A 27,748-nucleotide genomic window follows, 5' to 3' on the forward strand; every position below is an offset into this window, starting at 1 on the left:
AGTGGTGAGTATCTCCGCCTGTCACGCGGGAGACCGTGGTTCAATTCCCTGACGGGGAGGCTATAACTTTTATTTCTCCAATATTCCATTTCAGACACAGTGGAAAAATAATAATACAAATGTTATGGCATGCATAAATAACAACCCAAACTATAATATATTGAGATGTGTACTTAAAGGAAACCCTCATAGATCCATACAAATGGAATAGCAGATAGAGAAAACAAAATGTACCAACTGTAATGATATACTTCTATTACCATTTGTTGGCGTTAGGTGGCTATGGAATAAATCAGAATGGTTTGGTATTTTGGGAAGGTTTATACATACTTACATTTTTATATGTAGAAATAAAATATAGGCAAGGAGGTTGGCATATTGGTGTATGCCACTTTTTGGAATGAAAACTGCACACATTTTCTAGGAGAACAAACTACAACATTCAGAATTATTTTGACATTTCTAGCATTGAAAGACCACATTGCTGGGCCCCATTCTCAAGAACAGTATAGGTCAAGTAACTTCTCAAGCAATTTTCTTGTGCTTTCTAAGCCCAACTCCATGAGGTGGGTCCTCAAGACCCAAATTCCATTTTGCAATGGTTAGTAGAATGGATTTTATTTTTTAACAAGCACTTCATTTACATGTCTTTGGCAAGCACCCAAAAATTTTCCTAAGGACTATGGGCCTGATTCAGACACACTCGCAAGCGCACAACACTCGTAAGTGGTTCGACGGTCCCCCACTACCCATGCGCCGCCTCCGGCGTGTGCATGCGCAAGATCTGTCCAGTGACGGCTGCTCCATCGATATGGGTCTAGCTACAAGACGGAGCGGCTGTCAATGTTTATTGATAACTCACCGCGTTTTGTATGCGGGGAGGGGGGGGGGTGGCTGCACAAATGCAGGCATTCCCTTAGGAACGCCTGGTGTTTGTGGGTGGCCCTACTGACATCACTAGTGATGTCAGTAGTGGACTTCCTGTTCTATTAGAGCAGGAAGTTTACTCGGACTTTTGAGAGCTCAGACCCTTCTACAGGGTCTCCTCGCAAGCCTGATGGTCACGATAATCGCGATGGGCTCCAGGCCACTCGCAAAAGCTGTGGGTAGTCACCCACAGCTTAGCGAGCGGCCTGATGAAAGAAAAAAACAAATACAAAACATTAAAAACCGCCGTTATTCTGAGCAAGCACTCACTAGCAGCAAGCGGCTCTGAATCAGGCCCTATATCAGCTATAATCTAAAAGATATTGCTTAGAACATGTACAACATGGCAAATCCAGCATTTATTGGACTTTATATTCAGGATTCCCATGTATTAAAATTGTATGTATAGAATATCCAGAAAATGCATAGATATTTATTGGTGCCTTAAAAGAAGAGTGAATATATATATATATATATTTTTTTTTTTTAATTAAGTTGGAAACAGTAGCTGAATAATAGAATAAATTATCAATTTTTATAGCATTCACATAATTTGGGCATAATTTAGCAGAAGAGATTTGGAGTTTAATATTCCTCATGCAGAGCTACCATTGGTCTCTAGCATAATAGTCTTTTAGCCATTCAAGGATTTCTAAGCAAATTCTAATTAGAAAAAAATTGATAAGGGGTAATAGGTTTTGCTAAATTCATTTGAGCTTTTTAAAGGATCTTGAATTACTAAATATACAATCAAGCATCAGAAATGGTCAACCATAAATCAATTCATAGAAATACCTATAAACACTGGCAAATCAACAGTAAAATCCTAGAACATCTCAGTCCAGGGATTATCGGACATGGGTAGAGTAAGAAAATGATAGCTGGGGCAATTTCTATAAGCATTTGACCTAGCTCATGATGCAGAAGAATCGACATGGATCTGATATATGGTGAAAGAGTACACTAACAAATTGATGTATAAATGATTTCAATCATTTTCATTACCCAAGGAAATTATAACAACTCTTACTTGAAAATCACTTTTCTGGACTGGACCAGAAATCACAGCACACAGCTGATCCTCGTTAGTATAGTGGTGAGTATCCCCGCCTGTCACGCGGGAGACCGGGGTTCAATTCCCCGACGGGGAGGCTATAACTTTTATTTCTCCAATATTCCATTTCAGACACAGTGGAAAAATAATAATACAAATGTTATGGCATGCATAAATAACAACCCAAACTATAATATATTGAGATGTGTACTTAAAGGAAACCCTCATAGATCCATACAAATGGAATAGCAGATAGAGAAAACAAAACGTACCAACTGTAATGATATACTTCTATTACCATTTGTTGGCGTTAGGTGGCTATGGAATAAATCAGAATGGTTTGGTATTTTGGGAAGGTTTATACATACTTACATTTTTATATGTAGAAATAAAATATAGGCAAGGAGGTTGGCATATTGGTGTATGCCACTTTTTGGAATGAAAACTGCACACATTTTCTAGGACATCAAACTACAACATTCAGAATTATTTTGACATTTCTAGCATTGAAAGACCACATTGCTGGGCCCCATTCTCAAGAACAGTATAGGTCAAGTAACTTCTCAAGCAATTTTCTTGTGCTGTCTAAGCCCAACTCCATGAGGTGGGTCCTCAAGACCCAAATTCCATTTTGCAATGGTTAGTAGAATGGATTTTATTTTTTAACAAGCACTTCATTTACATGTCTTTGGCAAGCACCCAAAAATTTTCCTAAGGACTATGGGCCTGATTCAGACACACTCGCAAGCGCACAACACTCGTAAGTGGTTCGACGGTCCCCCACTACCCATGCGCCGCCTCCGGCGTGTGCATGCGCAAGATCCGTCCAGCGACGGCTGCTCCATCGATATGGGTCTAGCTACAAGACGGAGCGGCTGTCAATGTTGATTGATAACTCACCGCGTTTTGTATGCGGGGAGGGGGGGGGGCTGCACAAATGCAGGCATTCCCTTAGGAACGCCTGGTGTTTGTGGGTGGCCCTACTGACATCACTAGTGATGTCAGTAGTGGACTTCCTGTTCTATTAGAGCAGGAAGTTTACTCGGGCTCGTGAGAGCTCAGACCCTTCCACAGGGTCTCCTCGCAAGCCTGATGGTCACGATAATCACGATGGGCTCCAGGCCACTCGCAAAAGCTGTGGGTAGTCACCCACAGCTTAGCGAGCGGCCTGATGAAAGAAAAAAACAAATACAAAACATAAAAAACCGCCGTTATTCTGAGCAAGCACTCACTAGCAGCAAGCGGCTCTGAATCAGGCCCTATATCAGCTATAATCTAAAAGATATTGCTTAGAACATGTACAACATGGCAAATCCAGCATTTATTGGACTTTATATTCAGGATTCCCATGTATTAAAATTGTATGGTATAGAATATCCAGAAAATGCATAGATATTTATTGGTGCCTTAAAAGAAGAGTGAATATATATATATATATATATATATATATATATTTTTTTTTTTTTTTAATTAAGTTGGAAACAGTAGCTGAATAATAGAATAAATTATCAATTTTTATAGCATTCACATAATTTGGGCATAATTTAGCAGAAGAGATTTGGAGTTTAATATTCCTCATGCAGAGCTACCATTGGTCTCTAGCATAATAGTCTTTTAGCCATTCAAGGATTTCTAAGCAAATTCTAATTAGAAAAAAGTTGATAAGGGGTAATGGGTTTTGCTAAATTCATTTGAGCTTTTTAAAGGATCTTGAATTACTAAATATACAATCAAGCATCAGAAATGGTCAACCATAAATCAATTCATAGAAATACCTATAAACACTGGCAAATCAACAGTAAAATCCTAGAACATCTCAGTCCAGGGATTATCGGACATGGGTAGAGTAAGAAAATGATAGCTGGGGCAATTTCTATAAGCATTTGACCTAGCTCATGATGCAGAAGAATCGACATGGATCTGATATATGGTGAAAGAGTACACTAACAAATTGATGTATAAATGATTTCAATCATTTTCATTACCCAAGGAAAGTATAACAACTCTTAGTTGAAAATCACTTTTCTGGACTGGACCAGAAATCACAGCACACAGCTGATCCTCGTTAGTATAGTGGTGAGTATCTCCGCCTGTCACGCGGGAGACCGTGGTTCAATTCCCTGACGGGGAGGCTATAACTTTTATTTCTCCAATATTCCATTTCAGACACAGTGGAAAAATAATAATACAAATGTTATGGCATGCATAAATAACAACCCAAACTATAATATATTGAGATGTGTACTTAAAGGAAACCCTCATAGATCCATACAAATGGAATAGCAGATAGAGAAAACAAAATGTACCAACTGTAATGATATACTTCTATTACCATTTGTTGGCGTTAGGTGGCTATGGAATAAATCAGAATGGTTTGGTATTTTGGGAAGGTTTATACATACTTACATTTTTATATGTAGAAATAAAATATAGGCAAGGAGGTTGGCATATTGGTGTATGCCACTTTTTGGAATGAAAACTGCACACATTTTCTAGGAGAACAAACTACAACATTCAGAATTATTTTGACATTTCTAGCATTGAAAGACCACATTGCTGGGCCCCATTCTCAAGAACAGTATAGGTCAAGTAACTTCTCAAGCAATTTTCTTGTGCTTTCTAAGCCCAACTCCATGAGGTGGGTCCTCAAGACCCAAATTCCATTTTGCAATGGTTAGTAGAATGGATTTTATTTTTTAACAAGCACTTCATTTACATGTCTTTGGCAAGCACCCAAAAATTTTCCTAAGGACTATGGGCCTGATTCAGACACACTCGCAAGCGCACAACACTCGTAAGTGGTTCGACGGTCCCCCACTACCCATGCGCCGCCTCCGGCGTGTGCATGCGCAAGATCTGTCCAGTGACGGCTGCTCCATCGATATGGGTCTAGCTACAAGACGGAGCAGCTGTCAATGTTGATTGATAACTCACCGCGTTTTGTATGCGGGGAGGGGGGGGCTGCACAAATGCAGGCATTCCCTTAGGAACGCCTGGTGTTTGTGGGTGGCCCTACTGACATCACTAGTGATGTCAGTAGTGGACTTCCTGTTCTATTAGAGCAGGAAGTTTACTCGGGCTTGTGAGAGCTCAGACCCTTCCACAGGGTCTCCTCGCAAGCCTGATGGTCACGATAATCGCGATGGGCTCCAGGCCACTCGCAAAAGCTGTGGGTAGTCACCCACAGCTTAGCGAGCGGCCTGATGAAAGAAAAAAACAAATACAAAACATAAAAAAACGCCGTTATTCTGAGCAAGCACTCACTAGCAGCAAGCGGCTCTGAATCAGGCCCTATATCAGCTATAATCTAAAAGATATTGCTTAGAACATGTACAACATGGCAAATCCAGCATTTATTGGACTTTATATTCAGGATTCCCATGTATTAAAATTGTATGTATAGAATATCCAGAAAATGCATAGATATTTATTGGTGCCTTAAAAGCAGAGTGAATATATATTTATATTTTTTTTTTTAATTAAGTTGGAAACAGTAGCTGAATAATAGAATAAATTATCAATTTTTATAGCATTCACATAATTTGGGCATAATTTAGCAGAAGAGATTTGGAGTTTAATATTCCTCATGCAGAGCTACCATTGGTCTCTAGCATAATAGTCTTTTAGCCATTCAAGGATTTCTAAGCAAATTCTAATTAGAAAAAAGTTGATAAGGGGTAATGGGTTTTGCTAAATTCATTTGAGCTTTTTAAAGGATCTTGAATTACTAAATATACAATCAAGCATCAGAAATGGTCAACCATAAATCAATTCATAGAAATACCTATAAACACTGGCAAATCAACAGTAAAATCCTAGAACATCTCAGTCCAGGGATTATCGGACATGGGTAGAGTAAGAAAATGATAGCTGGGGCAATTTCTATAAGCATTTGACCTAGCTCATGATGCAGAAGAATCGACATGGATCTGATATATGGTGAAAGAGTACACTAACAAATTGATGTATAAATGATTTCAATCATTTTCATTACCCAAGGAAAGTATAACAACTCTTAGTTGAAAATCACTTTTCTGGACTGGACCAGAAATCACAGCACACAGCTGATCCTCGTTAGTATAGTGGTGAGTATCTCCGCCTGTCACGCGGGAGACCGTGGTTCAATTCCCTGACGGGGAGGCTATAACTTTTATTTCTCCAATATTCCATTTCAGACACAGTGGAAAAATAATAATACAAATGTTATGGCATGCATAAATAACAACCCAAACTATAATATATTGAGATGTGTACTTAAAGGAAACCCTCATAGATCCATACAAATGGAATAGCAGATAGAGAAAACAAAATGTACCAACTGTAATGATATACTTCTATTACCATTTGTTGGCGTTAGGTGGCTATGGAATAAATCAGAATGGTTTGGTATTTTGGGAAGGTTTATACATACTTACATTTTTATATGTAGAAATAAAATATAGGCAAGGAGGTTGGCATATTGGTGTATGCCACTTTTTGGAATGAAAACTGCACACATTTTCTAGGAGAACAAACTACAACATTCAGAATTATTTTGACATTTCTAGCATTGAAAGACCACATTGCTGGGCCCCATTCTCAAGAACAGTATAGGTCAAGTAACTTCTCAAGCAATTTTCTTGTGCTTTCTAAGCCCAACTCCATGAGGTGGGTCCTCAAGACCCAAATTCCATTTTGCAATGGTTAGTAGAATGGATTTTATTTTTTAACAAGCACTTCATTTACATGTCTTTGGCAAGCACCCAAAAATTTTCCTAAGGACTATGGGCCTGATTCAGACACACTCGCAAGCGCACAACACTCGTAAGTGGTTCGACGGTCCCCCACTACCCATGCGCCGCCTCCGGCGTGTGCATGCGCAAGATCTGTCCAGTGACGGCTGCTCCATCGATATGGGTCTAGCTACAAGACGGAGTGGCTGTCAATGTTTATTGATAACTCACCGCGTTTTGTATGCGGGGAGGGGGGGGGGTGGCTGCACAAATGCAGGCATTCCCTTAGGAACGCCTGGTGTTTGTGGGTGGCCCTACTGACATCACTAGTGATGTCAGTAGTGGACTTCCTGTTCTATTAGAGCAGGAAGTTTACTCGGGCTTTTGAGAGCTCAGACCCTTCTACAGGGTCTCCTCGCAAGCCTGATGGTCACGATAATCGCGATGGGCTCCAGGCCACTCGCAAAAGCTGTGGGTAGTCACCCACAGCTTAGCGAGCGGCCTGATGAAAGAAAAAAACAAATACAAAACATTAAAAACCGCCGTTATTCTGAGCAAGCACTCACTAGCAGCAAGCGGCTCTGAATCAGGCCCTATATCAGCTATAATCTAAAAGATATTGCTTAGAACATGTACAACATGGCAAATCCAGCATTTATTGGACTTTATATTCAGGATTCCCATGTATTAAAATTGTATGTATAGAATATCCAGAAAATGCATAGATATTTATTGGTGCCTTAAAAGAAGAGTGAATATATATATATATTTTTTTTTTTTTAATTAAGTTGGAAACAGTAGCTGAATAATAGAATAAATTATCAATTTTTATAGCATTCACATAATTTGGGCATAATTTAGCAGAAGAGATTTGGAGTTTAATATTCCTCATGCAGAGCTACCATTGGTCTCTAGCATAATAGTCTTTTAGCCATTCAAGGATTTCTAAGCAAATTCTAATTAGAAAAAAATTGATAAGGGGTAATAGGTTTTGCTAAATTCATTTGAGCTTTTTAAAGGATCTTGAATTACTAAATATACAATCAAGCATCAGAAATGGTCAACCATAAATCAATTCATAGAAATACCTATAAACACTGGCAAATCAACAGTAAAATCCTAGAACATCTCAGTCCAGGGATTATCGGACATGGGTAGAGTAAGAAAATGATAGCTGGGGCAATTTCTATAAGCATTTGACCTAGCTCATGATGCAGAAGAATCGACATGGATCTGATATATGGTGAAAGAGTACACTAACAAATTGATGTATAAATGATTTCAATCATTTTCATTACCCAAGGAAATTATAACAACTCTTACTTGAAAATCACTTTTCTGGACTGGACCAGAAATCACAGCACACAGCTGATCCTCGTTAGTATAGTGGTGAGTATCCCCGCCTGTCACGCGGGAGACCGGGGTTCAATTCCCCGACGGGGAGGCTATAACTTTTATTTCTCCAATATTCCATTTCAGACACAGTGGAAAAATAATAATACAAATGTTATGGCATGCATAAATAACAACCCAAACTATAATATATTGAGATGTGTACTTAAAGGAAACCCTCATAGATCCATACAAATGGAATAGCAGATAGAGAAAACAAAATGTACCAACTGTAATGATATACTTCTATTACCATTTGTTGGCGTTAGGTGGCTATGGAATAAATCAGAATGGTTTGGTATTTTGGGAAGGTTTATACATACTTACATTTTTATATGTAGAAATAAAATATAGGCAAGGAGGTTGGCATATTGGTGTATGCCACTTTTTGGAATGAAAACTGCACACATTTTCTAGGACATCAAACTACAACATTCAGAATTATTTTGACATTTCTAGCATTGAAAGACCACATTGCTGGGCCCCATTCTCAAGAACAGTATAGGTCAAGTAACTTCTCAAGCAATTTTCTTGTGCTGTCTAAGCCCAACTCCATGAGGTGGGTCCTCAAGACCCAAATTCCATTTTGCAATGGTTAGTAGAATGGATTTTATTTTTTAACAAGCACTTCATTTACATGTCTTTGGCAAGCACCCAAAAATTTTCCTAAGGACTATGGGCCTGATTCAGACACACTCGCAAGCGCACAACACTCGTAAGTGGTTCGACGGTCCCCCACTACCCATGCGCCGCCTCCGGCGTGTGCATGCGCAAGATCCGTCCAGCGACGGCTGCTCCATCGATATGGGTCTAGCTACAAGACGGAGCGGCTGTCAATGTTGATTGATAACTCACCGCGTTTTGTATGCGGGGAGGGGGGGGCTGCACAAATGCAGGCATTCCCTTAGGAACGCCTGGTGTTTGTGGGTGGCCCTACTGACATCACTAGTGATGTCAGTAGTGGACTTCCTGTTCTATTAGAGCAGGAAGTTTACTCGGGCTTGTGAGAGCTCAGACCCTTCCACAGGGTCTCCTCGCAAGCCTGATGGTCACGATAATCGCGATGGGCTCCAGGCCACTCGCAAAAGCTGTGGGTAGTCACCCACAGCTTAGCGAGCGGCCTGATGAAAGAAAAAAACAAATACAAAACATAAAAAAACGCCGTTATTCTGAGCAAGCACTCACTAGCAGCAAGCGGCTCTGAATCAGGCCCTATATCAGCTATAATCTAAAAGATATTGCTTAGAACATGTACAACATGGCAAATCCAGCATTTATTGGACTTTATATTCAGGATTCCCATGTATTAAAATTGTATGTATAGAATATCCAGAAAATGCATAGATATTTATTGGTGCCTTAAAAGAAGAGTGAATATATATATATATATATTTTTTTTTTTTAATTAAGTTGGAAACAGTAGCTGAATAATAGAATAAATTATCAATTTTTATAGCATTCACATAATTTGGGCATAATTTAGCAGAAGAGATTTGGAGTTTAATATTCCTCATGCAGAGCTACCATTGGTCTCTAGCATAATAGTCTTTTAGCCATTCAAGGATTTCTAAGCAAATTCTAATTAGAAAAAAATTGATAAGGGGTAATAGGTTTTGCTAAATTCATTTGAGCTTTTTAAAGGATCTTGAATTACTAAATATACAATCAAGCATCAGAAATGGTCAACCATAAATCAATTCATAGAAATACCTATAAACACTGGCAAATCAACAGTAAAATCCTAGAACATCTCAGTCCAGGGATTATCGGACATGGGTAGAGTAAGAAAATGATAGCTGGGGCAATTTCTATAAGCATTTGACCTAGCTCATGATGCAGAAGAATCGACATGGATCTGATATATGGTGAAAGAGTACACTAACAAATTGATGTATAAATGATTTCAATCATTTTCATTACCCAAGGAAATTATAACAACTCTTACTTGAAAATCACTTTTCTGGACTGGACCAGAAATCACAGCACACAGCTGATCCTCGTTAGTATAGTGGTGAGTATCCCCGCCTGTCACGCGGGAGACCGGGGTTCAATTCCCCGACGGGGAGGCTATAACTTTTATTTCTCCAATATTCCATTTCAGACACAGTGGAAAAATAATAATACAAATGTTATGGCATGCATAAATAACAACCCAAACTATAATATATTGAGATGTGTACTTAAAGGAAACCCTCATAGATCCATACAAATGGAATAGCAGATAGAGAAAACAAAATGTACCAACTGTAATGATATACTTCTATTACCATTTGTTGGCGTTAGGTGGCTATGGAATAAATCAGAATGGTTTGGTATTTTGGGAAGGTTTATACATACTTACATTTTTATATGTAGAAATAAAATATAGGCAAGGAGGTTGGCATATTGGTGTATGCCACTTTTTGGAATGAAAACTGCACACATTTTCTAGGACATCAAACTACAACATTCAGAATTATTTTGACATTTCTAGCATTGAAAGACCACATTGCTGGGCCCCATTCTCAAGAACAGTATAGGTCAAGTAACTTCTCAAGCAATTTTCTTGTGCTGTCTAAGCCCAACTCCATGAGGTGGGTCCTCAAGACCCAAATTCCATTTTGCAATGGTTAGTAGAATGGATTTTATTTTTTAACAAGCACTTCATTTACATGTCTTTGGCAAGCACCCAAAAATTTTCCTAAGGACTATGGGCCTGATTCAGACACACTCGCAAGCGCACAACACTCGTAAGTGGTTCGACGGTCCCCCACTACCCATGCGCCGCCTCCGGCGTGTGCATGCGCAAGATCCGTCCAGCGACGGCTGCTCCATCGATATGGGTCTAGCTACAAGACGGAGCGGCTGTCAATGTTGATTGATAACTCACCGCGTTTTGTATGCGGGGAGGGGGGGGCTGCACAAATGCAGGCATTCCCTTAGGAACGCCTGGTGTTTGTGGGTGGCCCTACTGACATCACTAGTGATGTCAGTAGTGGACTTCCTGTTCTATTAGAGCAGGAAGTTTACTCGGGCTTGTGAGAGCTCAGACCCTTCCACAGGGTCTCCTCGCAAGCCTGATGGTCACGATAATCGCGATGGGCTCCAGGCCACTCGCAAAAGCTGTGGGTAGTCACCCACAGCTTAGCGAGCGGCCTGATGAAAGAAAAAAACAAATACAAAACATAAAAAAACGCCGTTATTCTGAGCAAGCACTCACTAGCAGCAAGCGGCTCTGAATCAGGCCCTATATCAGCTATAATCTAAAAGATATTGCTTAGAACATGTACAACATGGCAAATCCAGCATTTATTGGACTTTATATTCAGGATTCCCATGTATTAAAATTGTATGTATAGAATATCCAGAAAATGCATAGATATTTATTGGTGCCTTAAAAGAAGAGTGAATATATATATATATATATATTTTTTTTTTAATTAAGTTGGAAACAGTAGCTGAATAATAGAATAAATTATCAATTTTTATAGCATTCACATAATTTGGGCATAATTTAGCAGAAGAGATTTGGAGTTTAATATTCCTCATGCAGAGCTACCATTGGTCTCTAGCATAATAGTCTTTTAGCCATTCAAGGATTTCTAAGCAAATTCTAATTAGAAAAAAATTGATAAGGGGTAATAGGTTTTGCTAAATTCATTTGAGCTTTTTAAAGGATCTTGAATTACTAAATATACAATCAAGCATCAGAAATGGTCAACCATAAATCAATTCATAGAAATACCTATAAACACTGGCAAATCAACAGTAAAATCCTAGAACATCTCAGTCCAGGGATTATCGGACATGGGTAGAGTAAGAAAATGATAGCTGGGGCAATTTCTATAAGCATTTGACCTAGCTCATGATGCAGAAGAATCGACATGGATCTGATATATGGTGAAAGAGTACACTAACAAATTGATGTATAAATGATTTCAATCATTTTCATTACCCAAGGAAATTATAACAACTCTTACTTGAAAATCACTTTTCTGGACTGGACCAGAAATCACAGCACACAGCTGATCCTCGTTAGTATAGTGGTGAGTATCCCCGCCTGTCACGCGGGAGACCGGGGTTCAATTCCCCGACGGGGAGGCTATAACTTTTATTTCTCCAATATTCCATTTCAGACACAGTGGAAAAATAATAATACAAATGTTATGGCATGCATAAATAACAACCCAAACTATAATATATTGAGATGTGTACTTAAAGGAAACCCTCATAGATCCATACAAATGGAATAGCAGATAGAGAAAACAAAATGTACCAACTGTAATGATATACTTCTATTACCATTTGTTGGCGTTAGGTGGCTATGGAATAAATCAGAATGGTTTGGTATTTTGGGAAGGTTTATACATACTTACATTTTTATATGTAGAAATAAAATATAGGCAAGGAGGTTGGCATATTGGTGTATGCCACTTTTTGGAATGAAAACTGCACACATTTTCTAGGACATCAAACTACAACATTCAGAATTATTTTGACATTTCTAGCATTGAAAGACCACATTGCTGGGCCCCATTCTCAAGAACAGTATAGGTCAAGTAACTTCTCAAGCAATTTTCTTGTGCTGTCTAAGCCCAACTCCATGAGGTGGGTCCTCAAGACCCAAATTCCATTTTGCAATGGTTAGTAGAATGGATTTTATTTTTTAACAAGCACTTCATTTACATGTCTTTGGCAAGCACCCAAAAATTTTCCTAAGGACTATGGGCCTGATTCAGACACACTCGCAAGCGCACAACACTCGTAAGTGGTTCGACGGTCCCCCACTACCCATGCGCCGCCTCCGGCGTGTGCATGCGCAAGATCCGTCCAGCGACGGCTGCTCCATCGATATGGGTCTAGCTACAAGACGGAGCGGCTGTCAATGTTGATTGATAACTCACCGCGTTTTGTATGCGGGGAGGGGGGGGCTGCACAAATGCAGGCATTCCCTTAGGAACGCCTGGTGTTTGTGGGTGGCCCTACTGACATCACTAGTGATGTCAGTAGTGGACTTCCTGTTCTATTAGAGCAGGAAGTTTACTCGGGCTTGTGAGAGCTCAGACCCTTCCACAGGGTCTCCTCGCAAGCCTGATGGTCACGATAATCGCGATGGGCTCCAGGCCACTCGCAAAAGCTGTGGGTAGTCACCCACAGCTTAGCGAGCGGCCTGATGAAAGAAAAAAACAAATACAAAACATAAAAAAACGCCGTTATTCTGAGCAAGCACTCACTAGCAGCAAGCGGCTCTGAATCAGGCCCTATATCAGCTATAATCTAAAAGATATTGCTTAGAACATGTACAACATGGCAAATCCAGCATTTATTGGACTTTATATTCAGGATTCCCATGTATTAAAATTGTATGTATAGAATATCCAGAAAATGCATAGATATTTATTGGTGCCTTAAAAGAAGAGTGAATATATATATATATATATTTTTTTTTTTTAATTAAGTTGGAAACAGTAGCTGAATAATAGAATAAATTATCAATTTTTATAGCATTCACATAATTTGGGCATAATTTAGCAGAAGAGATTTGGAGTTTAATATTCCTCATGCAGAGCTACCATTGGTCTCTAGCATAATAGTCTTTTAGCCATTCAAGGATTTCTAAGCAAATTCTAATTAGAAAAAAATTGATAAGGGGTAATAGGTTTTGCTAAATTCATTTGAGCTTTTTAAAGGATCTTGAATTACTAAATATACAATCAAGCATCAGAAATGGTCAACCATAAATCAATTCATAGAAATACCTATAAACACTGGCAAATCAACAGTAAAATCCTAGAACATCTCAGTCCAGGGATTATCGGACATGGGTAGAGTAAGAAAATGATAGCTGGGGCAATTTCTATAAGCATTTGACCTAGCTCATGATGCAGAAGAATCGACATGGATCTGATATATGGTGAAAGAGTACACTAACAAATTGATGTATAAATGATTTCAATCATTTTCATTACCCAAGGAAATTATAACAACTCTTACTTGAAAATCACTTTTCTGGACTGGACCAGAAATCACAGCACACAGCTGATCCTCGTTAGTATAGTGGTGAGTATCCCCGCCTGTCACGCGGGAGACCGGGGTTCAATTCCCCGACGGGGAGGCTATAACTTTTATTTCTCCAATATTCCATTTCAGACACAGTGGAAAAATAATAATACAAATGTTATGGCATGCATAAATAACAACCCAAACTATAATATATTGAGATGTGTACTTAAAGGAAACCCTCATAGATCCATACAAATGGAATAGCAGATAGAGAAAACAAAATGTACCAACTGTAATGATATACTTCTATTACCATTTGTTGGCGTTAGGTGGCTATGGAATAAATCAGAATGGTTTGGTATTTTGGGAAGGTTTATACATACTTACATTTTTATATGTAGAAATAAAATATAGGCAAGGAGGTTGGCATATTGGTGTATGCCACTTTTTGGAATGAAAACTGCACACATTTTCTAGGACATCAAACTACAACATTCAGAATTATTTTGACATTTCTAGCATTGAAAGACCACATTGCTGGGCCCCATTCTCAAGAACAGTATAGGTCAAGTAACTTCTCAAGCAATTTTCTTGTGCTGTCTAAGCCCAACTCCATGAGGTGGGTCCTCAAGACCCAAATTCCATTTTGCAATGGTTAGTAGAATGGATTTTATTTTTTAACAAGCACTTCATTTACATGTCTTTGGCAAGCACCCAAAAATTTTCCTAAGGACTATGGGCCTGATTCAGACACACTCGCAAGCGCACAACACTCGTAAGTGGTTCGACGGTCCCCCACTACCCATGCGCCGCCTCCGGCGTGTGCATGCGCAAGATCCGTCCAGCGACGGCTGCTCCATCGATATGGGTCTAGCTACAAGACGGAGCGGCTGTCAATGTTGATTGATAACTCACCGCGTTTTGTATGCGGGGAGGGGGGGGCTGCACAAATGCAGGCATTCCCTTAGGAACGCCTGGTGTTTGTGGGTGGCCCTACTGACATCACTAGTGATGTCAGTAGTGGACTTCCTGTTCTATTAGAGCAGGAAGTTTACTCGGGCTTGTGAGAGCTCAGACCCTTCCACAGGGTCTCCTCGCAAGCCTGATGGTCACGATAATCGCGATGGGCTCCAGGCCACTCGCAAAAGCTGTGGGTAGTCACCCACAGCTTAGCGAGCGGCCTGATGAAAGAAAAAAACAAATACAAAACATAAAAAAACGCCGTTATTCTGAGCAAGCACTCACTAGCAGCAAGCGGCTCTGAATCAGGCCCTATATCAGCTATAATCTAAAAGATATTGCTTAGAACATGTACAACATGGCAAATCCAGCATTTATTGGACTTTATATTCAGGATTCCCATGTATTAAAATTGTATGTATAGAATATCCAGAAAATGCATAGATATTTATTGGTGCCTTAAAAGAAGAGTGAATATATATATATATATATTTTTTTTTTTTAATTAAGTTGGAAACAGTAGCTGAATAATAGAATAAATTATCAATTTTTATAGCATTCACATAATTTGGGCATAATTTAGCAGAAGAGATTTGGAGTTTAATATTCCTCATGCAGAGCTACCATTGGTCTCTAGCATAATAGTCTTTTAGCCATTCAAGGATTTCTAAGCAAATTCTAATTAGAAAAAAATTGATAAGGGGTAATAGGTTTTGCTAAATTCATTTGAGCTTTTTAAAGGATCTTGAATTACTAAATATACAATCAAGCATCAGAAATGGTCAACCATAAATCAATTCATAGAAATACCTATAAACACTGGCAAATCAACAGTAAAATCCTAGAACATCTCAGTCCAGGGATTATCGGACATGGGTAGAGTAAGAAAATGATAGCTGGGGCAATTTCTATAAGCATTTGACCTAGCTCATGATGCAGAAGAATCGACATGGATCTGATATATGGTGAAAGAGTACACTAACAAATTGATGTATAAATGATTTCAATCATTTTCATTACCCAAGGAAATTATAACAACTCTTAGTTGAAAATCACTTTTCTGGACTGGACCAGAAATCACAGCACACAGCTGATCCTCGTTAGTATAGTGGTGAGTATCCCCGCCTGTCACGCGGGAGACCGGGGTTCAATTCCCCGACGGGGAGGCTATAACTTTTATTTCTCCAATATTCCATTTCAGACACAGTGGAAAAATAATAATACAAATGTTATGGCATGCATAAATAACAACCCAAACTATAATATATTGAGATGTGTACTTAAAGGAAACCCTCATAGATCCATACAAATGGAATAGCAGATAGAGAAAACAAAATGTACCAACTGTAATGATATACTTCTATTACCATTTGTTGGCGTTAGGTGGCTATGGAATAAATCAGAATGGTTTGGTATTTTGGGAAGGTTTATACATACTTACATTTTTATATGTAGAAATAAAATATAGGCAAGGAGGTTGGCATATTGGTGTATGCCACTTTTTGGAATGAAAACTGCACACATTTTCTAGGACATCAAACTACAACATTCAGAATTATTTTGACATTTCTAGCATTGAAAGACCACATTGCTGGGCCCCATTCTCAAGAACAGTATAGGTCAAGTAACTTCTCAAGCAATTTTCTTGTGCTGTCTAAGCCCAACTCCATGAGGTGGGTCCTCAAGACCCAAATTCCATTTTGCAATGGTTAGTAGAATGGATTTTATTTTTTAACAAGCACTTCATTTACATGTCTTTGGCAAGCACCCAAAAATTTTCCTAAGGACTATGGGCCTGATTCAGACACACTCGCAAGCGCACAACACTCGTAAGTGGTTCGACGGTCCCCCACTACCCATGCGCCGCCTCCGGCGTGTGCATGCGCAAGATCCGTCCAGCGACGGCTGCTCCATCGATATGGGTCTAGCTACAAGACGGAGCGGCTGTCAATGTTGATTGATAACTCACCGCGTTTTGTATGCGGGGAGGGGGGGGGCTGCACAAATGCAGGCATTCCCTTAGGAACGCCTGGTGTTTGTGGGTGGCCCTACTGACATCACTAGTGATGTCAGTAGTGGACTTCCTGTTCTATTAGAGCAGGAAGTTTACTCGGGCTCGTGAGAGCTCAGACCCTTCCACAGGTTCTCCTCGCAAGCCTGATGGTCACGATAATCACGATGGGCTCCAGGCCACTCGCAAAAGCTGTGGGTAGTCACCCACAGCTTAGCGAGCGGCCTGATGAAAGAAAAAAACAAATACAAAACATAAAAAACCGCCGTTATTCTGAGCAAGCACTCACTAGCAGCAAGCGGCTCTGAATCAGGCCCTATATCAGCTATAATCTAAAAGATATTGCTTAGAACATGTACAACATGGCAAATCCAGCATTTATTGGACTTTATATTCAGGATTCCCATGTATTAAAATTGTATGTATAGAATATCCAGAAAATGCATAGATATTTATTGGTGCCTTAAAAGAAGAGTGAATATATATATATATATTTTTTTTTTTTTAATTAAGTTGGAAACAGTAGCTGAATAATAGAATAAATTATCAATTTTTATAGCATTCACATAATTTGGGCATAATTTAGCAGAAGAGATTTGGAGTTTAATATTCCTCATGCAGAGCTACCATTGGTCTCTAGCATAATAGTCTTTTAGCCATTCAAGGATTTCTAAGCAAATTCTAATTAGAAAAAAATTGATAAGGGGTAATAGGTTTTGCTAAATTCATTTGAGCTTTTTAAAGGATCTTGAATTACTAAATATACAATCAAGCATCAGAAATGGTCAACCATAAATCAATTCATAGAAATACCTATAAACACTGGCAAATCAACAGTAAAATCCTAGAACATCTCAGTCCAGGGATTATCGGACATGGGTAGAGTAAGAAAATGATAGCTGGGGCAATTTCTATAAGCATTTGACCTAGCTCATGATGCAGAAGAATCGACATGGATCTGATATATGGTGAAAGAGTACACTAACAAATTGATGTATAAATGATTTCAATCATTTTCATTACCCAAGGAAATTATAACAACTCTTACTTGAAAATCACTTTTCTGGACTGGACCAGAAATCACAGCACACAGCTGATCCTCGTTAGTATAGTGGTGAGTATCCCCGCCTGTCACGCGGGAGACCGGGGTTCAATTCCCCGACGGGGAGGCTATAACTTTTATTTCTCCAATATTCCATTTCAGACACAGTGGAAAAATAATAATACAAATGTTATGGCATGCATAAATAACAACCCAAACTATAATATATTGAGATGTGTACTTAAAGAAAACCCTCATAGATCCATACAAATGGAATAGCAGATAGAGAAAACAAAATGTACCAACTGTAATGATATACTTCTATTACCATTTGTTGGCGTTAGGTGGCTATGGAATAAATCAGAATGGTTTGGTATTTTGGGAAGGTTTATACATACTTACATTTTTATATGTAGAAATAAAATATAGGCAAGGAGGTTGGCATATTGGTGTATGCCACTTTTTGGAATGAAAACTGCACACATTTTCTAGGACATCAAACTACAACATTCAGAATTATTTTGACATTTCTAGCATTGAAAGACCACATTGCTGGGCCCCATTCTCAAGAACAGTATAGGTCAAGTAACTTCTCAAGCAATTTTCTTGTGCTGTCTAAGCCCAACTCCATGAGGTGGGTCCTCAAGACCCAAATTCCATTTTGCAATGGTTAGTAGAATGGATTTTATTTTTTAACAAGCACTTCATTTACATGTCTTTGGCAAGCACCCAAAAATTTTCCTAAGGACTATGGGCCTGATTCAGACACACTCGCAAGCGCACAACACTCGTAAGTGGTTCGACGGTCCCCCACTACCCATGCGCCGCCTCCGGCGTGTGCATGCGCAAGATCCGTCCAGCGACGGCTGCTCCATCGATATGGGTCTAGCTACAAGACGGAGTGGCTGTCAATGTTGATTGATAACTCACCGCGTTTTGTATGCGGGGAGGGGGGGGCTGCACAAATGCAGGCATTCCCTTAGGAACGCCTGGTGTTTGTGGGTGGCCCTACTGACATCACTAGTGATGTCAGTAGTGGACTTCCTGTTCTATTAGAGCAGGAAGTTTACTCGGGCTTGTGAGAGCTCAGACCCTTCCACAGGGTCTCCTCGCAAGCCTGATGGTCACGATAATCGCGATGGGCTCCAGGCCACTCGCAAAAGCTGTGGGTAGTCACCCACAGCTTAGCGAGCGGCCTGATGAAAGAAAAAAACAAATACAAAACATAAAAAAACGCCGTTATTCTGAGCAAGCACTCACTAGCAGCAAGCGGCTCTGAATCAGGCCCTATATCAGCTATAATCTAAAAGATATTGCTTAGAACATGTACAACATGGCAAATCCAGCATTTATTGGACTTTATATTCAGGATTCCCATGTATTAAAATTGTATGTATAGAATATCCAGAAAATGCATAGATATTTATTGGTGCCTTAAAAGAAGAGTGAATATATATATATATATATTTTTTTTTTTAATTAAGTTGGAAACAGTAGCTGAATAATAGAATAAATTATCAATTTTTATAGCATTCACATAATTTGGGCATAATTTAGCAGAAGAGATTTGGAGTTTAATATTCCTCATGCAGAGCTACCATTGGTCTCTAGCATAATAGTCTTTTAGCCATTCAAGGATTTCTAAGCAAATTCTAATTAGAAAAAAATTGATAAGGGGTAATAGGTTTTGCTAAATTCATTTGAGCTTTTTAAAGGATCTTGAATTACTAAATATACAATCAAGCATCAGAAATGGTCAACCATAAATCAATTCATAGAAATACCTATAAACACTGGCAAATCAACAGTAAAATCCTAGAACATCTCAGTCCAGGGATTATCGGACATGGGTAGAGTAAGAAAATGATAGCTGGGGCAATTTCTATAAGCATTTGACCTAGCTCATGATGCAGAAGAATCGACATGGATCTGATATATGGTGAAAGAGTACACTAACAAATTGATGTATAAATGATTTCAATCATTTTCATTACCCAATGAAATTATAACAACTCTTAGTTGAAAATCACTTTTCTGGACTGGACCAGAAATCACAGCACACAGCTGATCCTCGTTAGTATAGTGGTGAGTATCCCCGCCTGTCACGCGGGAGACCGGGGTTCAATTCCCCGACGGGGAGGCTATAACTTTTATTTCTCCAATATTCCATTTCAGACACAGTGGAAAAATAATAATACAAATGTTATGGCATGCATAAATAACAACCCAAACTATAATATATTGAGATGTGTACTTAAAGGAAACCCTCATAGATCCATACAAATGGAATAGCAGATAGAGAAAACAAAATGTACCAACTGTAATGATATACTTCTATTACCATTTGTTGGCGTTAGGTGGCTATGGAATAAATCAGAATGGTTTGGTATTTTGGGAAGGTTTATACATACTTACATTTTTATATGTAGAAATAAAATATAGGCAAGGAGGTTGGCATATTGGTGTATGCCACTTTTTGGAATGAAAACTGCACACATTTTCTAGGACATCAAACTACAACATTCAGAATTATTTTGACATTTCTAGCATTGAAAGACCACATTGCTGGGCCCCATTCTCAAGAACAGTATAGGTCAAGTAACTTCTCAAGCAATTTTCTTGTGCTGTCTAAGCCCAACTCCATGAGGTGGGTCCTCAAGACCCAAATTCCATTTTGCAATGGTTAGTAGAATGGATTTTATTTTTTAACAAGCACTTCATTTACATGTCTTTGGCAAGCACCCAAAAATTTTCCTAAGGACTATGGGCCTGATTCAGACACACTCACAAGCGCACAACACTCGTAAGTGGTTCGACGGTCCCCCACTACCCATGCGCCGCCTCCGGCGTGTGCATGCGCAAGATCCGTCCAGCGACGGCTGCTCCATCGATATGGGTCTAGCTACAAGACGGAGCGGCTGTCAATGTTGATTGATAACTCACCGCGTTTTGTATGCGGGGAGGGGGGGGGCTGCACAAATGCAGGCATTCCCTTAGGAACGCCTGGTGTTTGTGGGTGGCCCTACTGACATCACTAGTGATGTCAGTAGTGGACTTCCTGTTCTATTAGAGCAGGAAGTTTACTCGGGCTCGTGAGAGCTCAGACCCTTCCACAGGTTCTCCTCGCAAGCCTGATGGTCACGATAATCACGATGGGCTCCAGGCCACTCGCAAAAGCTGTGGGTAGTCACCCACAGCTTAGCGAGCGGCCTGATGAAAGAAAAAAACAAATACAAAACATAAAAAACCGCCGTTATTCTGAGCAAGCACTCACTAGCAGCAAGCGGCTCTGAATCAGGCCCTATATCAGCTATAATCTAAAAGATATTGCTTAGAACATGTACAACATGGCAAATCCAGCATTTATTGGACTTTATATTCAGGATTCCCATGTATTAAAATTGTATGGTATAGAATATCCAGAAAATGCATAGATATTTATTGGTGCCTTAAAAGAAGAGTGAATATATATATATATATTTTTTTTTTTTTAATTAAGTTGGAAACAGTAGCTGAATAATAGAATAAATTATCAATTTTTATAGCATTCACATAATTTGGGCATAATTTAGCAGAAGAGATTTGGAGTTTAATATTCCTCATGCAGAGCTACCATTGGTCTCTAGCATAATAGTCTTTTAGCCATTCAAGGATTTCTAAGCAAATTCTAATTAGAAAAAAATTGATAAGGGGTAATAGGTTTTGCTAAATTCATTTGAGCTTTTTAAAGGATCTTGAATTACTAAATATACAATCAAGCATCAGAAATGGTCAACCATAAATCAATTCATAGAAATACCTATAAACACTGGCAAATCAACAGTAAAATCCTAGAACATCTCAGTCCAGGGATTATCGGACATGGGTAGAGTAAGAAAATGATAGCTGGGGCAATTTCTATAAGCATTTGACCTAGCTCATGATGCAGAAGAATCGACATGGATCTGATATATGGTGAAAGAGTACACTAACAAATTGATGTATAAATGATTTCAATCATTTTCATTACCCAAGGAAATTATAACAACTCTTAGTTGAAAATCACTTTTCTGGACTGGACCAGAAATCACAGCACACAGCTGATCCTCGTTAGTATAGTGGTGAGTATCCCCGCCTGTCACGCGGGAGACCGGGGTTCAATTCCCCGACGGGGAGGCTATAACTTTTATTTCTCCAATATTCCATTTCAGACACAGTGGAAAAATAATAATACAAATGTTATGGCATGCATAAATAACAACCCAAACTATAATATATTGAGATGTGTACTTAAAGGAAACCCTCATAGATCCATACAAATGGAATAGCAGATAGAGAAAACAAAATGTACCAACTGTAATGATATACTTCTATTACCATTTGTTGGCGTTAGGTGGCTATGGAATAAATCAGAATGGTTTGGTATTTTGGGAAGGTTTATACATACTTACATTTTTATATGTAGAAATAAAATATAGGCAAGGAGGTTGGCATATTGGTGTATGCCACTTTTTGGAATGAAAACTGCACACATTTTCTAGGACATCAAACTACAACATTCAGAATTATTTTGACATTTCTAGCATTGAAAGACCACATTGCTGGGCCCCATTCTCAAGAACAGTATAGGTCAAGTAACTTCTCAAGCAATTTTCTTGTGCTGTCTAAGCCCAACTCCATGAGGTGGGTCCTCAAGACCCAAATTCCATTTTGCAATGGTTAGTAGAATGGATTTTATTTTTTAACAAGCACTTCATTTACATGTCTTTGGCAAGCACCCAAAAATTTTCCTAAGGACTATGGGCCTGATTCAGACACACTCGCAAGCGCACAACACTCGTAAGTGGTTCGACGGCCCCCACTACCCATGCGCCGCCTCCGGCGTGTGCATGCGCAAGATCCGTCCAGCGACGGCTGCTCCATCGATATGGGTCTAGCTACAAGACGGAGCGGCTGTCAATGTTGATTGATAACTCACCGCGTTTTGTATGCGGGGAGGGGGGGGGCTGCACAAATGCAGGCATTCCCTTAGGAACGCCTGGTGTTTGTGGGTGGCCCTACTGACATCACTAGTGATGTCAGTAGTGGACTTCCTGTTCTATTAGAGCAGGAAGTTTACTCGGGCTCGTGAGAGCTCAGACCCTTCCACAGGTTCTCCTCGCAAGCCTAATGGTCACGATAATCACGATGGGCTCCAGGCCACTCGCAAAAGCTGTGGGTAGTCACCCACAGCTTAGCGAGCGGCCTGATGAAAGAAAAAAACAAATACAAAACATAAAAAACCGCCATTATTCTGAGCAAGCACTCACTAGCAGCAAGCGGCTCTGAATCAGGCCCTATATCAGCTATAATCTAAAAGATATTGCTTAGAACATGTACAACATGGCAAATCCAGCATTTATTGGACTTTATATTCAGGATTCCCATGTATTAAAATTGTATGGTATAGAATATCCAGAAAATGCATAGATATTTATTGGTGCCTTAAAAGAAGAGTGAATATATATATATATATTTTTTTTTTTTTTAATTAAGTTGGAAACAGTAGCTGAATAATAGAATAAATTATCAATTTTTATAGCATTCACATAATTTGGGCATAATTTAGCAGAAGAGATTTGGAGTTTAATAATCCTCATGCAGAGCTACCATTGGTCTCTAGCATAATAGTCTTTTAGCCATTCAAGGATTTCTAAGCAAATTCTAATTAGAAAAAAGTTGATAAGGGGTAATGGGTTTTGCTAAATTCATTTGAGCTTTTTAAAGGATCTTGAATTACTAAATATACAATCAAGCATCAGAAATGGTCAACCATAAATCAATTCATAGAAATACCTATAAACACTGGCAAATCAACAGTAAAATCCTAGAACATCTCAGTCCAGGGATTATCGGACATGGGTAGAGTAAGAAAATGATAGCTGGGGCAATTTCTATAAGCATTTGACCTAGCTCATGATGCAGAAGAATCGACATGGATCTGATATATGGTGAAAGAGTACACTAACAAATTGATGTATAAATGATTTCAATCATTTTCATTACCCAAGGAAATTATAACAACTCTTAGTTGAAAATCACTTTTCTGGACTGGACCAGAAATCACAGCACACAGCTGATCCTCGTTAGTATAGTGGTGAGTATCTCTGCCTGTCACGCGGGAGACCGTGGTTCAATTCCCTGACGGGGAGGCTATAACTTTTATTTCTCCAATATTCCATTTCAGACACAGTGGAAAAATAATAATACAAATGTTATGGCATGCATAAATAACAACCCAAACTATAATATATTGAGATGTGTACTTAAAGGAAACCCTCATAGATCCATACAAATGGAATAGCAGATAGAGAAAACAAAATGTACCAACTGTAATGATATACTTCTATTACCATTTGTTGGCGTTAGGTGGCTATGGAATAAATCAGAATGGTTTGGTATTTTGGGAAGGTTTATACATACTTACATTTTTATATGTAGAAATAAAATATAGGCAAGGAGGTTGGCATATTGGTGTATGCCACTTTTTGGAATGAAAACTGCACACATTTTCTAGGACATCAAACTACAACATTCAGAATTATTTTGACATTTCTAGCATTGAAAGACCACATTGCTGGGCCCCATTCTCAAGAACAGTATAGGTCAAGTAACTTCTCAAGCAATTTTCTTGTGCTGTCTAAGCCCAACTCCATGAGGTGGGTCCTCAAGACCCAAATTCCATTTTGCAATGGTTAGTAGAATGGATTTTATTTTTTAACAAGCACTTCATTTACATGTCTTTGGCAAGCACCCAAAAATTTTCCTAAGGACTATGGGCCTGATTCAGACACACTCGCAAGCGCACAACACTCGTAAGTGGTTCGACGGTCCCCCACTACCCATGCGCCGCCTCCGGCGTGTGCATGCGCAAGATCCGTCCAGCGACGGCTGCTCCATCGATATGGGTCTAGCTACAAGACGGAGCGGCTGTCAATGTTGATTGATAACTCACCGCGTTTTGTATGCGGGGAGGGGGGGGCTGCACAAATGCAGGCATTCCCTTAGGAACGCCTGGTGTTTGTGGGTGGCCCTACTGACATCACTAGTGATGTCAGTAGTGGACTTCCTGTTCTATTAGAGCAGGAAGTTTACTCGGGCTCGTGAGAGCTCAGACCCTTCCACAGGGTCTCCTCGCAAGCCTGATGGTCACGATAATCGCGATGGGCTCCAGGCCACTCGCAAAAGCTGTGGGTAGTCACCCACAGCTTAGCGAGCAGCCTGATGAAAGAAAAAAACAAATACAAAACATAAAAAACCGCCGTTATTCTGAGCAAGCACTCACTAGCAGCAAGCGGCTCTGAATCAGGCCCTATATCAGCTATAATCTAAAAGATATTGCTTAGAACATGTACAACATGGCAAATCCAGCATTTATTGGACTTTATATTCAGGATTCCCATGTATTAAAATTGTATGGTATAGAATATCCAGAAAATGCATAGATATTTATTGGTGCCTTAAAAGAAGAGTGAATATATACATATATATTTTTTTTTTGATTAAGTTGGAAACAGTAGCTGAATAATAGAATAAATTATCAATTTTTATAGCATTCACATCATTTGGGCATAATTTAGCAGAAGAGATTTGGAGTTTAATATTCCTCATGCAGAGCTACCATTGGTCTCTAGCATAATAGTCTTTTAGCCATTCAAGGATTTCTAAGCAAATTCTAATTAGAAAAAAGTTGATAAGGGGTAATGGGTTTTGCTAAATTCATTTGAGCTTTTTAAAGGATCTTGAATTACTAAATATACAATCAAGCATCAGAAATGGTCAACCATAAATCAATTCATAGAAATACCTATAAACACTGGCAAATCAACAGTAAAATCCTAGAACATCTCAGTCCAGGGATTATCGGACATGGGTAGAGTAAGAAAATGATAGCTGGGGCAATTTCTATAAGCATTTGACCTAGCTCATGATGCAGAAGAATCGACATGGATCTGATATATGGTGAAAGAGTACACTAACAAATTGATGTATAAATGATTTCAATCATTTTCATTACCCAAGGAAATTATAACAACTCTTAGTTGAAAATCACTTTTCTGGACTGGACCAGAAATCGCAGCACACAGCTGATCCTCGTTAGTATAGTGGTGAGTATCCCCGCCTGTCACGCGGGAGACCGGGGTTCAATTCCCCGACGGGGAGGCTATAACTTTTATTTCTCCAATATTCCATTTCAGACACAGTGGAAAAATAATAATACAAATGTTATGGCATGCATAAATAACAACCCAAACTATAATATATTGAGATGTGTACTTAAAGGAAACCCTCATAGATCCATACAAATGGAATAGCAGATAGAGAAAACAAAATGTACCAACTGTAATGATATACTTCTATTACCATTTGTTGGCGTTAGGTGGCTATGGAATAAATCACAATGGTTTGGTATTTTGGGAAGGTTTATACATACTTACATTTTTATATGTAGAAATAAAATATAGGCAAGGAGGTTGGCATATTGGTGTATGCCACTTTTTGGAATGAAAACTGCACACATTTTCTAGGACATCAAACTACAACATTCAGAATTATTTTGACATTTCTAGCATTGAAAGACCACATTGCTGGGCCCCATTCTCAAGAACAGTATAGGTCAAGTAACTTCTCAAGCAATTTTCTTGTGCTGTCTAAGCCCAACTCCATGAGGTGGGTCCTCAAGACCCAAATTCCATTTTGCAATGGTTAGTAGAATGGATTTTATTTTTTAACAAGCACTTCATTTACATGTCTTTGGCAAGCACCCAAAAATTTTCCTAAGGACTATGGGCCTGATTCAGACACACTCGCAAGCGCACAACACTCGTAAGTGGTTCGACGGTCCCCCACTACCCATTCACCGCCTCCGGCGTGTGCATGCGCAAGATCCGTCCAGCGACAGCTGCTCCATCGATATGGGTCTAGCTACAAGACGGAGCGGCTGTCAATGTTGATTGATAACTCACCGCGTTTTGTATGCGGGGAGGGGGGGGGGCTGCACAAATGCAGGCATTCCCTTAGGAACGCCTGGTGTTTGTGGGTGGCCCTACTGACATCACTAGTGATGTCAGTAGTGGACTTCCTGTTCTATTAGAGCAGGAAGTTTACTCGGGCTCGTGAGAGCTCAGACCCTTCCACAGGGTCTCCTCGCAAGCCTGATGGTCACGATAATCGCGATGGGCTCCAGGCCACTCGCAAAAGCTGTGGGTAGTCACCCACAGCTTAGCGAGCGGCCTGATGAAAGAAAAAAACAAATACAAAACATAAAAAAACGCCGTTATTCTGAGCAAGCACTCACTAGCAGCAAGCGGCTCTGAATCAGGCCCTATATCAGCTATAATCTAAAAGATATTGCTTAGAACATGTACAACATGGCAAATCCAGCATTTATTGGACTTTATATTCAGGATTCCCATGTATTAAAATTGTATGGTATAGAATATCCAGAAAATGCATAGATATTTATTGGTGCCTTAAAAGAAGAGTGAATATATACATATATATTTTTTTTTTAATTAAGTTGGAAACAGTAGCTGAATAATAGAATAAATTATCAATTTTTATAGCATTCACATAATTTGGGCATAATTTAGCAGAAGAGATTTGGAGTTTAATATTCCTCATGCAGAGCTACCATTGGTCTCTAGCAT

The 27,748-nt window shown here is 39.2% G+C and overlaps 10 non-coding genes across 10 annotated transcripts; all 10 read left to right on the top strand.

Annotated features, from left to right (window-relative positions):
- The first annotated feature begins 2,006 nt into the window (after positions 1-2,006).
- On the top strand, positions 2,007-2,078 carry TRNAD-GUC (transfer RNA aspartic acid (anticodon GUC)). Its single transcript has one exon. It is a non-coding gene; the product is annotated as a tRNA-Asp (tRNA).
- A 5,987-nt stretch (positions 2,079-8,065) lies between these two features.
- Positions 8,066-8,137, top strand: TRNAD-GUC (transfer RNA aspartic acid (anticodon GUC)). The gene has a single exon. It is a non-coding gene; the product is annotated as a tRNA-Asp (tRNA).
- A 1,942-nt stretch (positions 8,138-10,079) lies between these two features.
- On the top strand, positions 10,080-10,151 carry TRNAD-GUC (transfer RNA aspartic acid (anticodon GUC)). Its single transcript has one exon. It is a non-coding gene; the product is annotated as a tRNA-Asp (tRNA).
- Positions 10,152-12,093: 1,942 nt separating this feature from the next.
- Positions 12,094-12,165, top strand: TRNAD-GUC (transfer RNA aspartic acid (anticodon GUC)). The gene has a single exon. It is a non-coding gene; the product is annotated as a tRNA-Asp (tRNA).
- A 1,942-nt stretch (positions 12,166-14,107) lies between these two features.
- Positions 14,108-14,179, top strand: TRNAD-GUC (transfer RNA aspartic acid (anticodon GUC)). The gene has a single exon. It is a non-coding gene; the product is annotated as a tRNA-Asp (tRNA).
- Positions 14,180-16,121: 1,942 nt separating this feature from the next.
- Positions 16,122-16,193, top strand: TRNAD-GUC (transfer RNA aspartic acid (anticodon GUC)). Its single transcript has one exon. It is a non-coding gene; the product is annotated as a tRNA-Asp (tRNA).
- A 1,942-nt stretch (positions 16,194-18,135) lies between these two features.
- TRNAD-GUC (transfer RNA aspartic acid (anticodon GUC)) lies at positions 18,136-18,207 on the top strand. The gene has a single exon. It is a non-coding gene; the product is annotated as a tRNA-Asp (tRNA).
- Positions 18,208-20,148: 1,941 nt separating this feature from the next.
- TRNAD-GUC (transfer RNA aspartic acid (anticodon GUC)) lies at positions 20,149-20,220 on the top strand. The gene has a single exon. It is a non-coding gene; the product is annotated as a tRNA-Asp (tRNA).
- A 1,943-nt stretch (positions 20,221-22,163) lies between these two features.
- TRNAD-GUC (transfer RNA aspartic acid (anticodon GUC)) lies at positions 22,164-22,235 on the top strand. Its single transcript has one exon. It is a non-coding gene; the product is annotated as a tRNA-Asp (tRNA).
- A 3,954-nt stretch (positions 22,236-26,189) lies between these two features.
- On the top strand, positions 26,190-26,261 carry TRNAD-GUC (transfer RNA aspartic acid (anticodon GUC)). Its single transcript has one exon. It is a non-coding gene; the product is annotated as a tRNA-Asp (tRNA).
- The last annotated feature ends 1,487 nt before the right edge of the window (positions 26,262-27,748 follow it).

Source organism: Taudactylus pleione, unplaced genomic scaffold (genome assembly GCF_031769625.1).
Source record: "Taudactylus pleione unplaced genomic scaffold, aTauple2 ptg000282l, whole genome shotgun sequence".
NCBI classification, from domain to species: Eukaryota; Metazoa; Chordata; class Amphibia; order Anura; family Myobatrachidae; genus Taudactylus; species Taudactylus pleione.